Source organism: Equus caballus, chromosome 4 (assembly GCF_041296265.1).
Source record: "Equus caballus isolate H_3958 breed thoroughbred chromosome 4, TB-T2T, whole genome shotgun sequence".
Classification (NCBI taxonomy): domain Eukaryota; kingdom Metazoa; phylum Chordata; class Mammalia; order Perissodactyla; family Equidae; genus Equus; species Equus caballus.
In genome coordinates, this window is record NC_091687.1 from 87,279,190 (window position 1) to 87,291,515 (window position 12,326).

General features: G+C 39.6%; 1 protein-coding gene across 1 annotated transcript in view; it reads left to right on the plus strand.

Moving 5' to 3' along the window:
- Positions 1 to 12,326, plus strand: part of SND1 (staphylococcal nuclease and tudor domain containing 1) — a 408,513-nt gene that overhangs the window by 246,234 nt on the left and 149,953 nt on the right. The gene's annotated exons all lie outside the window — the stretch shown is intronic.

Here is a 12,326-nt window from a genome sequence, read left to right on the forward strand (position 1 = left end):
GACTCATTTTCTTCTATATCATACGCAGTCTATTCCACTGTTTTCAGGTTCTCAGTTCTGACTGACTGCATTATTATTAGCTCTTTCTGAGCGGCATTTCTTCTTGGAATGCTGTCTCTTCTCCTCTCTTGACCGTGTCTTCCTCCTCCTTCAGGGAATCTCTCTTCTTCCAGACAATTTCTCCTTTTTATCCTCACCACCTTTTGATCATGCCTTCCTTTAGCATTTAATCACTTATTACTGTGATTTTTCACTTCTTGATGTATTGATTGGTAACTGTTCTCCAGGTGACATATCGTGCGATGGTTTTCCTCACTAGCTTCTAAACTCCTAAGAAAGGAGAATCTTGTTCGTATGTCTTCACAAGAGCCTAGTGTTGATTTGCCAGGTGATGAGCTAAAACAGCGTGATACTGTGTTGGGAACAAGTGTGACCCTGGCTTCTAGGTACACAGTTAATACTGTTACTAACTACTCGTTCCTAACTACTGCTGGTTACTAACTAGAAATGGGCAGGCTACTAGAAGGATGCAGCAGAAGGGGAGTATATTTTCTAGAATATAGTGACAATATGGAGTCATGGTCAGTAGTGTGGGCTCCAATATCAGATCACCCAAGTTCAAGTCCTGGCTCTGTTGCTTCTATCTTTGTCACCTCGGAGAAGTAATTTAACCTCTCTGTGCCACGGTCTTCCCACCTGTAAAAGATGGCCCTTACCTCGGTAGGTTGTGGTGTGACTGAATGAGTTAATACATGCAAAGTGTTTGCAACAGTTGACATAAGAGGAGCTCAGCGGAGAGCAGTGGTGTGCATGGCAGTGGTGGTGATTAGTGACTTGCTGAGCATTCTGCCTAGCACAGAGAAAGTCCTCTCTCAGTGATAACTGCCATCATCATCAGTATTTGTATTCCAAACTCTTTCTCTAATTCAAGTCCCAAATCATTCTCCTCCCTCTGCTAAGTTCTTTACCGCCTCTTCATCTCTCATTTGACATTTACCATATGCTATCTGGCTTGCTTTTTAGATGCATTTGTCGAGTTGAGTCAGGGAATGAGTGATCAAACAATAAGTATTTATCAAAAGCTTATTCTGTGTCAGACACAATGCTGAGTGTTGAGGATATACCACTAAACAAGACAGATATAGTCCTTATAGGGAAGACACCATTCGCTGTGTCGTTACAGCTGTGATAGAAGTACAGAGTCCTATGAGGGTGTATAGTCAGGGCCATAGCTTATTCAGTGTGTCAGAGAAAGTCTTTTAAGTGATTTTAAAATGAGGCCTAAAGAAGGACTTAGTTGAAGATCTTGTTCAGGGCTGAAGGATAAAACTATGTGCAGGAAGGTCCTGAGGTAGAAAGTTGCTTGGGTTCCAAAGGCAAGGCCAGTTTTGCTGTTATGTTAGGGTAATGATTAGAAATAAGACAATGAGGGTCCAGCCCAGTGGCACAGGAGTTAAGTGTGCACATTCTGCTTCAGTGGCCCGCAGTTCGCCAGTTCAGATCCCATGTGCGGACACAGCACTGCTTGTCAAGCCAGGCTGTGGCAGGCGTCCCACATATAAAGTAGAGGAAGGTGGGCACGGATGTTAGCTCAGGGCCAGTCTTCCTCAGCGAAAAGAGGAGGATTGGCAGCAGATGTTAGCTCAGGGCTAATCTTCCTCAAAAAAAAAAGAAAGAAAGAAGACAATGAATGATTGAAACATTTATGTGTTGTAGTCTTTAATAAGGATTTTGAAATTTGCCTGAAGAGCAATGAGAAATCATTGACAAGGGAGTGGAATAATTAGGTCAGCTTTTTATATATGTATATCCCACTCCTCATTCTGACTGCCACGTGGTGATAGACTTGAGGCAAGAGTGGTTTTGGGGCATTGGGTAGGGGAGGACTGAGTAATGGCTGGAACTAGGGTTGTGACAGTGGATGTGGGAAGATAAATTTAAGACCTAATTTTGTGGTAGAACTGGTAGAATTTGGCCATTGCTTTCATCAAGGGTCATGGAAGGGGAACGAAACCAGGTGTCATACGTGAGCATCCTAAGTGTCTGAGTACAAATAACTGGTTGGTGCTGCTGCTTTTCCCATATAGTAAACACTGGTGGCACAGATTTGAGAGGAAAGGAATTTCTGGACAAGTTAAAATTGAGGTGCACATGAGCCATTCAAATGTTTCATAGCGGGGCTGGTCCGGTGGCACGGCGGTTAAGTTCACATGTTCCACTTCTCGGCAGCCAGCTTCGCCAGTTCGGATCCTGGGTGTGGACTTGGCACCACTTGGCAAAAGCCATGCTGTGGTAGGTGTCCAACGTATAAAGTAGAGGAAGATGGGCACGGATGTTAGCTCAGGGCCAGTCTTTCCTCAGCAAAAAAAAAGGAGGATTGGCAGTAGTTAGCTCAGGGCTAATCTTCCTCAAAAAAAAAAAAAAAAGTTTCATAGCCCAGGAAAGTAGCCTGGGCTTCATGCATGAATTTAGGACTATTGGGCATATATATGTGAGTTGCAAAATTGCACAGAGAATATTAAGAGAGAAGAGTCCCTAGGCCAGCCCCTTTATCTCCAAAATTTAAAGGTCATATATAGATGGGGAGTCACCAGCCAAAGCAACTTAGAAAGGAGCTTCCTGAGATGTCAGAGAAACATCACAGAAACGAAGAGGAGAGTCTCACAACACAAGAATTCACTCTGCTGTGTCCAGGATGAGAAAGATGAAAACTGAGAACTGTCCAATGGATTCAGCAATATGTGTTACTAGTGACCTTAATTAGAGCAGTTTTTGTGGAATGAAGGGGTGAAAGGTGAAAGCTAGATGTCTTCCCAAATGGATTATTCCCAGGAACTATGTCTTACATCTCTGTACCTTCAGTTTTGGGAGTTTCCTGATAGTAAATGGATAAATGTCTGTAATGATAGTGTCTATGTAGTTTTCAATGAGTGAGAAATCTTCAGAGCTTCCATTAATTACATATGCACTCGTGGAGAAAGAAATGACAATGATCTGCCATCCTTGGTTGAAAAAAACAAATTTCTTCTCTTATCTGACCAAAACTCTTTGTCTGAATTCTCCGCCGTCACGCATGTGTTCTGGGGTACATGCTTTTCCATTGATAGGCTAGATCCTCAGAGTCTCACTTCAAGAACCCCATACAGTATCCACAGATGAGTACATCATAGCAGAGTTGTAAAGTCACTAGATGGGAGCAGGGTTAAATCTATATTTTTCTTCAAGGAAGAATTAGAATTCCCAAATACACCCAAAACACTGCATTTCTAACTGCTTTTTTCTATAAGGGTAGTTTCCTTATGGCTTATGCCTGTCATCACATATATTTCATGTATGCGTGGAATTCTGGGTACTTTTTATTAAATCAATTTCTGAGCCTGACCTGGGGCTCTTTACATCATGCTGCTTGCTTTACTAGCAACATGTTTTTCTTATTCTCTCATCATACTATTGTCGACACTCTTTTTGGCTCTGAACCATTATTATCTAAGTTAAACTTTTATTCCTTATGAAAAGGGCTACTTAGTTTGATGTCATCAGTCCCATAAAGCACTGTGCTTAATGCTGTTTTTGAACGAATCATGGAGCAAATTTCACATACAATTTCAGGTCGAGATGTCTTCCAAATCAGTTTACAGGCTTTATTACAGTGTCCATAATATTTATCTCAAAATATAGAGAACAATTATAAAGAACTAATTCACTCTGGAGAATGTTGAATTTGTCTCCAAAATACTGGAGAGACAGTTGTCTGACCTGAATAATTTGTGAGTTTATCTGGACAAAGCTGAATCAGCACTGAATGTTAATATATTTTCTTCTTTTATAACAAAAAATTACACATTTTTTACCACAAATTTTCTGTCAGTTTTTGTTTTTAAATGCGCCAAATATAAATAAGCCAAAAGTAGAAAATAAAATTATCTATTCTACTATGCCAGGAGTCTTTCAGTAAAAATACATCTATTCACCAAAATTTTTTTTCCCCAGTGATGTAAGATTTTTTTCAAGACAGAGGCTTTCTCTGTTTTATTGTTATACAGTCGGTGCCTAGAACAGTGTCTGGCACATTGTTGGTGCTTAATTGCTTTTTCCACTTAATTGTATTTTTCCATATAAAAATTCTTTTTGAACCTCACTTTTCGTGTCTGCCTAGTATTCTATCTTATATACTGTAATTTATTTTATTTAATCAGCCTTCTATTGCTGAATATTTAGGTTATTTGGATTGTTTTTTCCTTTCATAAACAACATTGATTCTTTTAGCTAAATCATAGTCCCTAATTATTTTCTTAGAACAATTCCATAAAGTAGAAACTTAGGCCATAGGATAATGATAGTTTTTTTAACATCATCATTCTGTAAATCTTTAATGAGTAAAATGATTAGATTTTTAGTTTGTTATTTGTTATTCTTCAAAACACTGACCGCCTTCTGTTGGTATGTCTACCATAATAGTTGTCATTTTTCTGCATGTTTCAAAAACTAGAACTTTATCCTCCTAGTTTTGTATTTATCTATTTTACTTTTTAAAAATGTAGGTCTTTAAAAAAAACTAATCAGACATAATAAAAGCTTTTACTTAAGATTTATTGGATCTAAATTGGTATGTCTGCAGGCAAAAAGGAATGTTCAAAGTACTTTTAGGGGGCGTTGAGATTACTTTAGTCATCTAAACTTTTTAAACTTTTTTTTGGTCAATTTTACGTCACAGGTTGCTTGATTTTTTTTTTTTTTTTTTTTCCTTGCCATCTTTTTCTGAAGTTGCATTCCTATCTCAGGTGGGGCAGAGTTTAGCATGACATCAATTTCCTTGCCCTGAGTTCTTGATTTGCCCATGAAATGAAAACTTGTGCTTCATCAGACCGTCTTTTAAATCCTTTACTCTGCACATATTATTTTAATTATCTCTCAAGCCATTTTCTGGTTCTGTAATAAATTCTTACCTCTTGCCTATTGAGACTTTGGAAGTAATAAAAATTGATCTAAAACTTCTAAAGAAAAAATAGTACTTCATCTAGCCTGTAATTGATATCCAAAGTTGTAGACTCTGGTCGATGTCCTTTGTTCCGTATTCTCACTGTCACATACCACGTGTATGCTGTGTTTTTAGACCAATGTCATATCCTTTTTCTGGAATGTCCAAGATGTGTATTGTGGTGTTCCTATAAAGATTCATCGTTTGATTCTTAGAAAACTAACAGCACAGTTGTTAAAAGTCTAAATGGTCTTTTCATGATGTCATTGGTTGTGTTTCTCTTTACCAGTTGAAAATAGAAATGCCATCTTTAACTATTTTCTTATCAGTTTAATTGTTTATTTGATAAAAATTAGATTTCAAGTTCTCATGAATAGGATAGTGTTTCTCTTGAATAAAACTACAAAAGGGATCTTATATTTACTATCTGACCTCAGGGAGATAAGACATTTTCTCCACGAAATAAGAATAGGATGTTTCTTAAAAAGGAAAAGGAAACGAGGGAATTTTCAGGGTCGTGATGAAGGGAAGGCCCAGGACATCTGTTGTGTAGCAGGCCTCACGTGCCTGCGTACCGAAGTCAGCAGGAGGATGGAAGTGCTCCAGGGAGGGCCATAGGCTATAAAGTCATGATTTTATAAACACCAAATATCAATTTAACAGTTTGTAAAAATCTTTTGGGAAGTTAGAGTATAGAGAAAGGGGAAAGGGGACAGTTTGGGATGAAGTGAGGGGTTGGGAAGAAGGTGGGATTTATTTGCAGAAACTTGTCTGTACCCCCCAGATTATCAGCCATAACTTTCAGATAGTTGTGTAGATTGCAGACCTGAGGAGGGATATTGCCTGGTGGGCTGCATCTCCTCCACGTGAGAGAACGATGATTGCAGGTAGGAGGAGCGCGGACTTGTATAGGTGGTACTTCATTGTAACCTGGTGTATCATACCTGCTTCTACAGAATCTTTTTATATGAGGCACAAATATGCCATCGTCTGCACATTCTATGCTGAATTTACCAGTACAAAAAAAGTCTTGTAGAATAAGCCAAGGGCATTGTGTTTCCTGTTGATAATAAAATGCCTATTTTTCCACTAAAAGGCAATGACTTCATTTCTAAAGGTTAAGTTGAATGCTTCTCACAGCATAATTTCAGCTGGTTAAATTTAGGAAACTGAAAGTCATTCAATCAAAGAATAATCTCTGAGCTCCTCTATAGCATTTTCATTTGATTGAGATTTGGATATTTTTTTATTCATGTTAAGCTATATCACATTTTATTTCAAGCTAGAAAAGAAATGTCAATAGGCATATGTACTTAGTAGTACTTTGTTCTTTATTTGGACAAAACCTTTCCTCTGTATAGCCAGTTGAGGATGGCATCATGCTTTCCTTCAGCCGTTGCCTAAGAATTGATACTTTATTATGCTGCTTTTGGGAAATTGATCAGAATTTTTTTTTTCTGTGCTCTTCTAACCCCATGATTTCTCATCTGTTTTCTGCTTGAATTTTTAAAATACTTTAATACTAATTGAATAGCTAATTAGATTAAAGTAGTTTGTCTAAAACTGAGCGCTTAATTTTGAACTTATTCTCTCTGAGCTACTTATAAATTAGTTAACTGGGGAAAAAAGTTTTCTTAAGTTGAACATGAAAATATTGCATAGTCTGCCTATCCAGGCCAATTTTTTTGTTTGTTTTTAAAATTGAGATATAATTTATATATAGAAAGATATCATTTTTAGTATATAATTCTGAGTTTTTATAAACTTGTACATTTTGAGAACCATGTACACATGTAACCATCACCACAGTCAAGGTAATAGAGCTGCTTCGATGTTTGAGAAAGTTCCTGTCCCCTTTGGAGTCAACTCCCAGCCTTTCCCTAGTTCCTAGCAACCACTAATCTGTTTTCTGTCCTTACAGTTTGTCCTTTGCAAGATTGTCATATAAATGGAATCATGCGGTGGAGATTCACCCATGCTGTTACCTGTCTTCTCTTTATTGCAGAGTAGTATTCCATTGTGTGAGTGGGCTACAGTTTGTTTATCCATTCCCCTCTTGTGGGAGATTTAGGTTATTTCCAGTTAGAGGTAATTACAGATGAAGGCCAGACCATATTCTGGGGGTCCAAGTCTGATTGCAGAGAAATTTTTCTCCTCCGTATTTGGGACATGAAGCTGCACTTTCACTGACATGCTCTGCCGCTTCCTTCTTCCAGTGGCGGAAGAGTAGTGTGCTTGCTCATTCTGCCCTTCAGTCTGTCCTTATCTTGCAAGTTTGGAAACTTTGCTTAGCCAGGCCATCCTCCCTGAATAATTGGTAAAGGCGTAGAGTCAGGGAAGAAAATGGAAGGTCTCTGGTGAGGGCGCCACAGACTAGAATCCCAGCCTCCCAAGCCCAGGGCTTTCTCCGTCTTAGTGCTTCTTGATTCGTCCTCACAGGAGCGCAGCCCTGCGCCTAAAACGTGATTTCTCCTGCGTACTGACACTTTGGAGGCCTGAGGGAGGTGCTCTGCAAACTAAGTCAACTGTGAGAAACTGTTGAACTACTGGCAACACTTAAAGATAATTGAGGGCCTAACTTCAGCACCTTTGTTTGTTTCCTTGTAATTTTTTTGTCTTTCAGCCAGAGTGTTTTTCTCTAGGGTTCTCTCCTATGTTCACTTCATTTTTGGAAGATTAGCCCTGAGCTAACATCCGTGCCCATCTTCCTCTACTTTTTGTGTGGTATGTCTGCCACAGCATGGCTTGACAAGCAGTGCGTAGGTCCGCGCCTGGGATCCGAACCGGCGAACCGCAGGCCACCAAAGCAAAGCACACGAACTTAACCACTGCGCCAGCAGGCCGGCCCCTAGTTCCAAATTTTTAAGTGCTTTGTGGTAATGCTGGAACTGGAGGGCATTCCCAAGTATCTCCCCCCAGAGCCCCATTTATTTCAAGAGATTATCTTACTGTGCAGCTGATTCCTCACAGAGAATCATAAACTCATTCTGTGAATTAAAATGTCACCTGGGGCCGTTATCGCCCGGGCTGTGGAAAGGAGGAAGAGTGTGGAGTAATGGATGACTTTTTTGCCTTTCTGGTAGGGGATATAGTTATGATTTGTCTTCCCCGTAACTGCAGAAGTGATTCTGCTCCTCTGCAGAGCCCTGAAAAAAAGATAGATAACCTTGGCGATGAGTTATCACAATGCACCTTAAATGTGAGTGTGTGTGCTTCAGTATCCTTAGCTATTAGTTCTGATGATGATGCTCCTTTTCTTCTCTGTATCTATCCTCTTGTCCACACAGATTTTGCTGCTTCAATATTAAGATTGGTTGGACTCAGACAGCATTGTGCTCTGGAGTCCTTTAGCTTCCGTTCAGCCCCGTAGAGACAGGATGGTCAGCTCTTGTTGGGCAGAAACCTTCCTGGTTTGCTGGAGTGGGCAGTGGGACATGGCTGTACCTCCAGGAATCTTCATCAGGTTTGATGGGCCTCTTTCAAGTTCAGTTTTTCAAGAGTTGGTGGAGTACCCCCGTGGTACCATAATAAGCCTCTGCGTGGATTTGTTTTTAGTTCTTTTTCCTATGATGTTAATCAAAGAGTGATTGTGATGATGAGAAATAATTAGTGAGCCTCATTATTAACAGTTCCCATTTGAGACTTGCCCGCGATAATCCTAAGTGGTTAATTGTTAACTGATAGGTTTACTGGAGTCCCATTTCCCTGTGCTGTTTTATGCGCCGAGGTGTTTACCTCTCACCAGTTGTAACGATGTTAATGCCTGCTGTATGGGTATTTTCAGTGGGAAACTCATAGAATTCACTTTGCTAACACTTGGTATAAACTGACATCTAGTGAATTCTGTTACGGAATTCAGAGAAGTTTGATTTATATAAGTTCTGCTCTTCTAGGATGCAGACAACCTGACTGTTTCAGTAGTGTTCTTGTGAACCTCTGTCCTCTGTCTGCCACAGAAGGATTCTGCTTCCCCTGTTCTTAGCCCCCACCCCCACCTCCAGCTTTCCCACTCTCCCAAATTTGGTAATTCATTGTACTCAATTATTTTACAATGTATTTGCCTACACAGCCAGGTACTTAATAGAGATAAGTTGCAGTCTGACTGCTGTAGGGGATTTCTTAAAGGCATTCACACCTATGCCCACGTTTGGAAGAGGTTTGTCCTTACAAGCCAGAAGTGAGGCAGAGTAGGAGTATATAATTAAGGTGTCTTTATAACCTCTCCCTCTCCCTAAGGATCATCCTGCTTTTCTTCATGGTCATTCAAAACCCCGTTCCTATAAATTTGAGGTATAGATATTAACATCCTTTGAAATGAAGTCACCCCAGGCACATTTGTTGCATCATTACCTTCTCAATTTCAAGGTGCATTGAGGAGGCAGAAACATTCTTTAAAGAGATGGCCATCCACAATAGCAGGTTAAATGTAGCTAATGCAACCTTAAATTAGCTTTTCTAGGAGTGCAAGAAAATACTTATGTATGGTTTGTTTTGGAGCACAGGTAATGTGAAAACTACCAGTGCAACATAAAAGACTTATCTGCTTAAAAGTATAGTTGCTTCTTGATTATTTATACCAGTGGAGAGGAATATTGGTACAGAAAACAGCAAACTCTAGCTAATTTATCTACTTGGATTCTCAAAGCCTTGAGCCAGTGTGGTACCAGATAACTATGGCAAACAGATTCCCAGACCTCATGTAAATAAGCCACAATGTAGAAAAGCTGAGGATGATTTGAGATGAGTGTCCTGTGTCTTACATCTCAATATTGTTCTCTCTTTAAATCTGAGGCCTTTAACCTTTATTTTAAAAATACATATTGGAGTCATAAAGTTATAAAGACTTCTTTAATTTCACTAAATCTCAGCAGGTCCTGCTTCAAGACTATTGGAAAAGAATTTAAAATATCTTGTTAATAATATCGCTTGAACTTTATTGCTTTGCCATCCTTAAGATCCTCCTGGCATCTTCTACGCCTCACTAGGGCTTAAGCTAGTCTCTGTTACACTCTTTCTCGTAATCAAGTTTTCTCTTATTTATTTACTGTTACAACCTTCAAAATGAGTGTAAGAGACTGAAGCACATTGCTGTACTTTCACAGGCTCTTTGGAAGGCAAATTGTTTAACCACAGTTAGTCAATTGTATAGTAATATAATCAAAATTCCCCAAATAAATAATTTCCATAGTTAAATTAGCAGAAAATGATTTATGGCTGCAACACCTGAGGGAACTTGTCAGTCTGCCTTACCAGTCTTTTCACGTGAGCCACTGAAACAAATATTAAAGGTTTCAAGAATTTTTGTATTGAAAAGGAACATGCCAAGCAAAAGAAGCACTTGAGGTGACAAGGAAAGACAGACACCATTGTCTGCCTGTGACTGAGATTTGAAAGAGCTGACATCTTTTGGTGATTACATTTAATTTAATTGACTTCGTAAGAATTTCTATTCCTAAAAAACTGTCAACTTGGATGAAATTTCCATCTTTTCCCTTAACCCATGGTCCATAGGCATATCATCTTCTCCAAGCCTTTGGAACACTTGCCTCAAGACGATGGGGAGCTCCATGTCTTATCTAGCAATTTTGCCTGTGGAAATAAACATGGTCGATTTTGGTAGGCTTTTAAAATTTGCTTTTATGCCTTCAATTGTCATAGTTAGCTTTCACTTCTAATCTTTGTCATAATCAATGGCTTGTCACATTCTCTTTGCTGTCTTCCCATATGTTGTTTCTGGAATAGGACACTGTTAAGTTGTAGATTGAGACCTTAGGAGGAGTCAGGAACATCTACTGATTTTTGTTACATGGCTAACAGTAAGGTACCTTGCCTTCTCTTTGATCCTCAGTCTGAGTACATCTCTCTCTTGACAAAGTAGGTAATCGTTAGCAAAATAGGATGCGAGTTTGCTGTAGCTTCCTTTTTAGTATTAACATTAAAGGCATACCTGTGTGTGTGTGCTGTTATATTCCTATAAGCATCTTTTTTTCTGATAAATACATCCAGAAGACAGCAATGAGCAAAAGTCTGTTTCTGAAAAATATAGATTACCGTGGTCTTGAGGGAAAAGGCCTTCTCTTCAGAGACATTAAGTTGCCTCACGATTTGCCATAATCAATTTGATAATTGTTGTTGACTTACTGGCTCCGCTCATGAATAATGTCCCAGATTTAGACTAGTATGGCAGAAGGATTTTAATCAGGTAGTGCTTTCTTTCCCATGGAGCATTTGTCTTGCTTGACTGTTCTGGACTTCAGCCAACTGCCAGGAAGGCATTTTCCCGCTGTATGTCTGTGGAATATGTGTGGCTTAAGTGTTCATTGGGGGAGTTTCCAACCCACTAAAGCTCATTGTTACCGTACCTTTTCCCAGTGTGCCATTAGAGACACTGAGAATGGATGACTGTCTCTCCTTTTCTCTGAGAATCTGTTTGAAGGGAAGGATGAATCTCATTACTATAAATATTGTTTTCATCACAGCCTACCTCACAGCTTCTGAATGAGAGGAGCTCTTTGGCTGCTGTGAAAACTCTCAAATACTAGATGGCTTGTTAAATTTTCATTATCTAATGTGCATTAGTTTAGATACAATAGCTCTGTTGCTAGGAGCAGAGTAAGAAAGGGAGAGCTTGGCGGAGTGCAGACTGCTTGTGTCGCAGGAGTCAGGACAGTGTGCAGAGCTTGCTGTCCTCAGAGGGAGTTTACAGTTCTGCTGGCTGGCTGAAAATCTCAGAAATTCTGACATCCAAAGACTATTCTCCCAGCACATGTGATGTGATATTTTGATGCTTGCTTACTCTATCATCTGTTTAATTAGCTTGAGAGACTGAAAAGATTTGAGGGCTCTTAGCTCCTCTGAAGCTGAGAGCTCTGAGGTTCGAAATGTCCATGATTTGGTACTCTGGAGAGATGTGAAAAAAGTTTAAAAAGTGCTATGCACTTTCACGTGTTTTATGGTTTCTATAATATTCGTGCTGACGTGCTGTGGTCTTGGTCCCATGGAGCGTGTCCTGCTGGTACAGATTTCCCAGGCTGGGAACAGGAGCAGTGTGCCCCAGGTCCTGGCTCATCCCTGAAAAGCAGGTAGGACAGGGCTTGCTGTACTGGCATCCAGAGAAGGGCTGCGCTCTTCTTCTCATTAAGAAACAGTGAGCTCTGAATCTACATGACCTGTCGAAGATTGAAGATTAACTACTTTGGGTTTCCTGGAGAAGGGCTTTAGGGGCTATATCACACAGCCTGGGAATCACTGTTTTTTGTTTTTGTTTTTCATGAAAACTAAGATTAAATTAACCTCCCTAGAAGGTTAGTCTTGGTTTTCTCCCCCTAATTTTATGTATAAGAAAGAG